The following is a 6,678-nucleotide window of genomic DNA, read 5'->3' as shown; positions in this document are numbered from 1 at the left end:
CTCAAAGAAGAAGAAGAAATAACAAAAGTAGATCAGGCAATGGGAGGAAGTCCAGTGGGAAAGGAGAAAGAAGAAGAACGTGAAAAAACACATGACATTAATAAACAGAAAGAGACCATGATGAGTGATTCAGAACTAGAAATGGACTAGGAAATTACCCAGAGTGAGATGGAAATGGAGAACCATGAACTATAGGAGATTATTGATAGAGAACACCTAGATCTGGAAGGGTTCTTGAAACAGGGAACCATGGGAGGGGTAGACTTGTTACCTCAAGAGGAATTCAATAGAGTTCAGTAGCTGTTCATATCGAAAACTCAGGCTAAAGGGCTGGAGAGGCAAAACCAGCAATGAAAGGCAGGGTAACAAAGGTGTGAAAACTATGAAAACAACACCAGGATTAGCACCTAGAAACCCAGGAAAGAAAAGAGGAGGGAAAAAGTAGAATGAGCTATTGATGGAATGTGGAAAGCTAATGATTTATTCAAGTAATATGAAAGACCTAACCAGCTACTCCTTTACAAATCTTTAATGATGAAGTTCACATCTTGGAATATCAGGGGTCTAGGTAGTAAAAGAAAAAAAAGATTACTTAGTAATATAATGAAACAAGAAGCTCCGCATATTATCTTTATCCAGGAAACTAAATGTTCCATTCAAAAAATAAAAGAAATACGTAGCAAATGGCTCAATCGATTTGAGTTTCTAGAAGTCGAAGCAGAGAATACAGTAGGAGGCATACTCACTCTTTGGAACCCCCAAAAGATTGACATAATAGATGCTAAGGCATCGAAGAATTATTTATCAGTGGTTATAGCCCGAGAGAGATAGGGAGACCTATCTGGTCACGAATGTTTATGGCCCTCAAATAATGGATGATAAACTCATGTTTCTAGATTCTCTTATGGATCTTAGAGACAGACATGCAGGAATACCATGGATCATGGGTGGGGGGGGAGGGACTTAAACATGATCAAATCATTCTGGAGAAAAAAGGAGGAACCAAAACTCTAAGCAAATACTCTTTAGCATTTCAAATTATAGATAATACGAAGCTAGTTGACACTGATACAAGTAATGGTCTCTTTACTTGGAACAATAAAAGAGGAGGAGAGTCTCAAGTAGCCTCAAAGTTAGACAGATTCATAATCTCAGAGGACCTTATGCTCATTGACAAGGAAATTATTGTGAGAGTTCTTCCCTTTGGAGGAACAAATCACTGGTTGGTTCAACTGGAGGTTCAGGGCATTGGTACCCCCAAGAATAGACCTTTTAGATTTGAGAATATCAGGCTTACCCACCCAGATTTCATTAGCAACATTGCAAATTGGTGGTCAGAAGATTTGCATATTCAGGGTACAAGAATGTTCCTTCTACACAAAATACTAAAGCACATCAAGCTCAGGCTCAAAGAATGGAACAAGAATGAATTTCGCAATATTTTTGAAGCAAAAAAATCTGTTGAAGATAAAGTGCAGGAACTCAACCAAGCCCTTATCACGGATGACTTTGATAAAGTAAAAAGTGATCAAGTCACCAAACATCATCAAGACTCAGAGAATTTACGTAAACAAGAGGAAATATTTTGGAGACAAAAATCTAGAGTTCAATGGCTAAAAGAAGGAGAGCGAAACACTAGATTTTTCCATACATCCACCATGAGAAACAAAGCTTACAATAGGATCTCTTTGATCAAGGATGAGGGAGGGAATCTTCTTAATTCCCATGAATATATAGAAGTTGTGTTAGTTCAACACTTTCGAGGTATAGCAAAGGAAACCATTTCAGATAGAGAGCACTTCATCAAGGACTTAAAAAGACATATACCTAGGCTGGTGTCTAGAGAGGATAATTTCAACCTTAATAGGCCAGTGACTAAAGAGGAGGTTAGTGAGGTCGTCAAAGAAATGCAGAATGGCAAAGCGCCTGAATGTAGTGGAAGATTCCAGAATGAAAAGAATTATTTTGAAGGTGCTCAATACCTCCTTCATCTCCTTGATCCCTAAATAGGACAATGCGCAAACTCCAGATAGATTTAGACCCATAGCTTTGTGCAATGTGGCATACAAGGTAATATCCAAGGTTGTGGCCAATAGACTCAAACCTCTTCTTCCTACACTAGTTTATATAGAACAATCTGGTTATGTGGAAGGCAAACAAATTATCAATAACATCATTCAAGTGCATGAGGTGGTGCACTCATTGACTAGCAATAGGAAGGCTGGAATGATCATGCAATTAGACCTAGCCAAAGCTTATGATAATTTGAATTGGACCTATATTAGGAAAGTTCTTATTGCTTTTGGGTTTGATCATAATTGGGTTAGATGGGTCATGCCCCTGGTAACCTCTTCTAGCTTTTCAATATTAGTTAATGGTTCTCCCTCCGAGACTTTTATTCCTTCAAGAGGCCTCAAGCAGGGAGACTCGCTCTCTCCCTTTCTTTTCATCCTCATGATGGAAGGACTTGGTCGGTCTATCAAGCATGAAAAAGAAGCTGGTAAGATTAAGGGTCTCCAACTTTCTAAGAATGGACAGTCCTTGACTCATCAACAATTTGTTGATGATACCATGCTGTAGGGAATCCCCACAGTCAAAGAAGATATTGCGTATAAACAAATCCTGAATGACTTTTGCATGGCTACAGGTATGGAATTTAATCTCTTCAAATCTAAGATTTTTTTTCTTTAATACCAACATTGCTATTCAGAGGAATATCTCCAGAATTCTGGGCTTTCAAAGGGAAGTCCTCACTTCAAAATATTTGGGAGTTCCTCTAACTGCTAAACCTTTGCAAAAGAGAATTTGGGAGCCGTTGATTAATAAGATGGAGGACAAAATCAAGAAATGGACTATGAGATCTTTAAACTTGGCTAGTAGGTTTGTGCTTACAGAGGTTTTTCTTCAATCAATCCCAGTCTTCATACTATTAGCACTCCCAGCACCAAAAGGAGTCTTGCAATAATTAAGAACCATCTAAAGAGACTTTCTTTGGGGTAAGGGGGAAGAATGAAAGAAATGGGCCTTGGCAGCTTGGGAGAAAATCCACAAACCTAAAAACCATGGGGGTCTTGGATTGGATGATCCAGAGATTCTTAGCAAGGTTTAGGGGAAAAATTATGGTGGCATTGGGTAAAAGACCGAAAGGCTCAATAAGCTAGTATCTGGAAAGAAAAATATGCTAGCACTTGGCAAAATAATGATCACTTAAGGATGTTTGGAAATATAAAGGGCTCACATATCTGGAATAAGGCCTGGGAAACAAGGTCATAAAATAAAAAAACAACTTCTAGGAAAGTAGAGAGGGAGATTTAGCTTTATTTTTGGAGGATAAATGGAAACAAGAACCTATACTATTAAAAGAGGACTTTTTGGACCTCAAGAAAGAGACAAACACCAAATGGTTATCTAAGGTAAAAAAAATTTGGGATCAATCCAATAGTACAGGGAAATGGAGAACCTAGAGGAACATTGATTATAGGGATGACATCCCCTTGAAAGCTAAAGCAGAGGCACTTATGAAAATGTTAGAACAAAGGAAGATTTTAGTGTCAGGGAGGCATGGCCAACTGAGATGGGGCAACAATAATGAGGGTACCTTTAATCTTAAGGAGGCAAAATGCATACTCCTTGAACTAGATTCCCATGTTCCAGATAGGATTTGGTAGAACCTATGGAGGCATCAAGGTTGGATGAAGATTAAACTCTTCATGTGGCTAGTTCAACATAAGAAATTTTGACTTGGGATAGCATTCGAAAGAGGGGTGTTCTGGGGCCTTCCAGATGCCAGCTCTGCGAAGCCCAAGAGGAAACAATGGAGCACCTTCTCAATAAGTGCATTTTCACCTCCAGGTTGTGGGATACTTTTGCCACCATTTTCCAATGAACCAATAGGTACAAAGGGAGTATTATCAATACCCTAAACAAATGGAGAAGAAACTTTTTTGATTATGAATTTCTTGGCTCAGCTTGGGCTCTTATGCCAAGCTTCATTATATGGAATGTCTGGAAAGAAAGGAATAATAGAATCTTCAAAAATGAAAAGAATCTCTCACAATTCCTTTTTGAGCAGATCTTAACACAGCTTAAGGAGACGATCACTACTATAGTGGGAAATCCCCTTAAGAACCCACCTTCAGAAGATGAATTGAGGATTCTCCATCAGCTAGATTTGCAGGGACTTATACCTCTGGGCCTCGAAAGGAAGGTAATGAAAATGGATACTGAGTAGGATTTCTGGCATCCTCCCCCTAAGGGTTTTTTGAAATACAACATTGATGGGGCTTCAAAAGGCAACCCGGGTACTGCTGGCTATGGAGGGGCATTAAGGGATGAAAACGAAAGTATTCTTTTCATCTTCCATTACCATTTACGAAGAGGCACTAACAATATGGTGGAATTAATGGCTCTGGAGCAATGTTTAGATTTCCTGGAGCAAGATAACCACCAAAATTTGATTGTCGAAGTTGATTCTGAGTTAATCATTAACTTGGTCAAGAGAATCAGCTAAAAATTTCAAAAAACTGGAGGCTGATCCAGGACTTTGAATAGATTCAGCTGCAGCTCCAGTGCCTTTGAACAGTCAGTTTTAACCATGTGTGTAGAACGACCAATAAATTGGTGGATATTCTAGCCAATCAAGGAGTGATTTGTACAGAAAGCAGGGTGGCGATGGGTTGGAAAGAGTTACCTTAGAACAGATTAAAGGAGAAGTGTCACAACCAGGTGGATGAAGACAGGATGGTGTTTCAGAACAGAGCCATGGAGGCAGGGTCTAGATGACTTGGATTCATTATGAATTGCTATTTTTTTTCACAGTCTGGTCTTTTGTGGGATGTAGGCCACTGTCGGCCTTCACAACCCTGGCATGTACATTCATAGAGGCTCCAGGTGGAAGCAGCTCGGCAGACTCTTTTTATCGGATGGTCGGCCAGATGGATGGAGTATCATCTTACATTGGTTCAGGTACAGGTGTAGAGGAGATGCTGCGAGGGGCTAGAATCTGGGATTTCTCGACAGCCTTAATACCCCTAGTTTTCCTTCTATGGACGCAATACCACTCTTGGAGTGGTGTATTGGTTATCGCATGCCTTTAAAGTGGGAAGCAACTTTTTCGAAATGGGAGCGATTCCACTCACCAAGTAACACGTGGCCAAGGGGAGGGATTGAATACTACCCTCATTGCGCGCTAATGTTCCGGGCTTTAGACCCGTGCGATATGATCCTTAGCTGTCGGATTAAGCAAGGCAGATCTATGGTCAGGAACGAACGAGCATGTAGGTGGGTCTAGGTGGGTAAGCACCATGCTTCTAAGTACTTCGAAATCTTCCACTATCATTGGATTGGGCAAGGAGATTTGAGGCTGCAATTCCGAATGACGGTGGGAATCGTTGATGCAATATATTCATGGTGAGATGCAAGATGTTCTTGGTAGGAATTGTTGATTAATGCACGTTATATAGGTTTGTGGGTTTGTGTGTTATTTGGACCTGAAATCCTTTTAGATTGGTACCTTTTTTCCTCTTCGGGTCCGATTATTTATTTAAAGTGTGTGCTTGTTGACGGCCCTATTTGATTCTCATTAGCTGGATTTCTATGGGTAGACCGTACAGCCTCAACATTGTCTTTCTTTTGAGGGTTTTGAGGTTTTGTTTGTAGGGGTTGGGGCTTTTGCCTTCAGCTCGATGCCCTTGGTAGTAAGAGAATGTTTTTTCCTTGGTCTACAATTCCTTGTGGACTATTGTATTTTATGTAACTTATTTTCCAATTTAATGAAATAGAAGGTATGACTCTTGCTTCAGGAAAAAAATAAAAAGTTAAGTCTTAAATAATATAATATTTGTAGTAGTTAAGTTTTAAATAATATAAAATATAAATATTTTTATATTAATAGATATATTTATTTTAGAATACAATTTTAATTTTAATTTAATTATTATTAATTATTAAATGGATGATAAGGATTTAATTTTTTTTAAATATTTTAATAATATCAAAAGAAGGCTAGGATTTATTTTCAAAATAGTTATGCTTTTTTTGCCTTTTAAATAAATTTATTAATTAAAATTTGTTATATATATGCAATGATTTATGGTTTTTTGGGTATGTAATATTGATAAGTGATGGTATTGTAATACATCCTATTTACAAATTAAAGATCTCCATGACAAAGTGACAGTGAATCTCCATAATTAAGAATCTTGTTACATGTTTTTTTTTAATGCATATATGTTTAGTTGTATATTAATTCTTTTTATCAATAATAATAATAATAAAAGTTATAATTTAGTTTAGCTTTTTATAACAACTTGAGATGTATAATAAACTAAGCAATTAGACACTTACTAAGGATTTATGTCCATCCACATTTACTAACCATTTAAATTATATGCCTATGCTAATTATTAAGTACATTAAAATAGTTATTTTTACCATCATTATATAATCACTCATTCAATAAACAACTGTATGTTAATATGACCTATGAGGTGTAGATCAATTGCTTTGTGTTGTATTTAGTCTCTACCACATCACAGGATCAAACCTCAATGGAAGAGGTCGAGAATAACAATAGCTTTTAGGGGAAGAAAACTATCTGAAAAAATATTCAAGCTTGACCTATATCAATATGCCAACTTTAATGAAAAATACATTTAATATATTTATCATCCAAAATTG

The sequence above is a fragment of the Pinus tabuliformis genome, chromosome 6, assembly GCF_031772625.1.
Source record: "Pinus tabuliformis cultivar Carrire ecotype Pingquan chromosome 6, CPIR1, whole genome shotgun sequence".
Taxonomy (NCBI): domain Eukaryota; kingdom Viridiplantae; phylum Streptophyta; class Pinopsida; order Pinales; family Pinaceae; genus Pinus; species Pinus tabuliformis.
Note: the sequence above shows the minus strand (reverse complement) of the source record.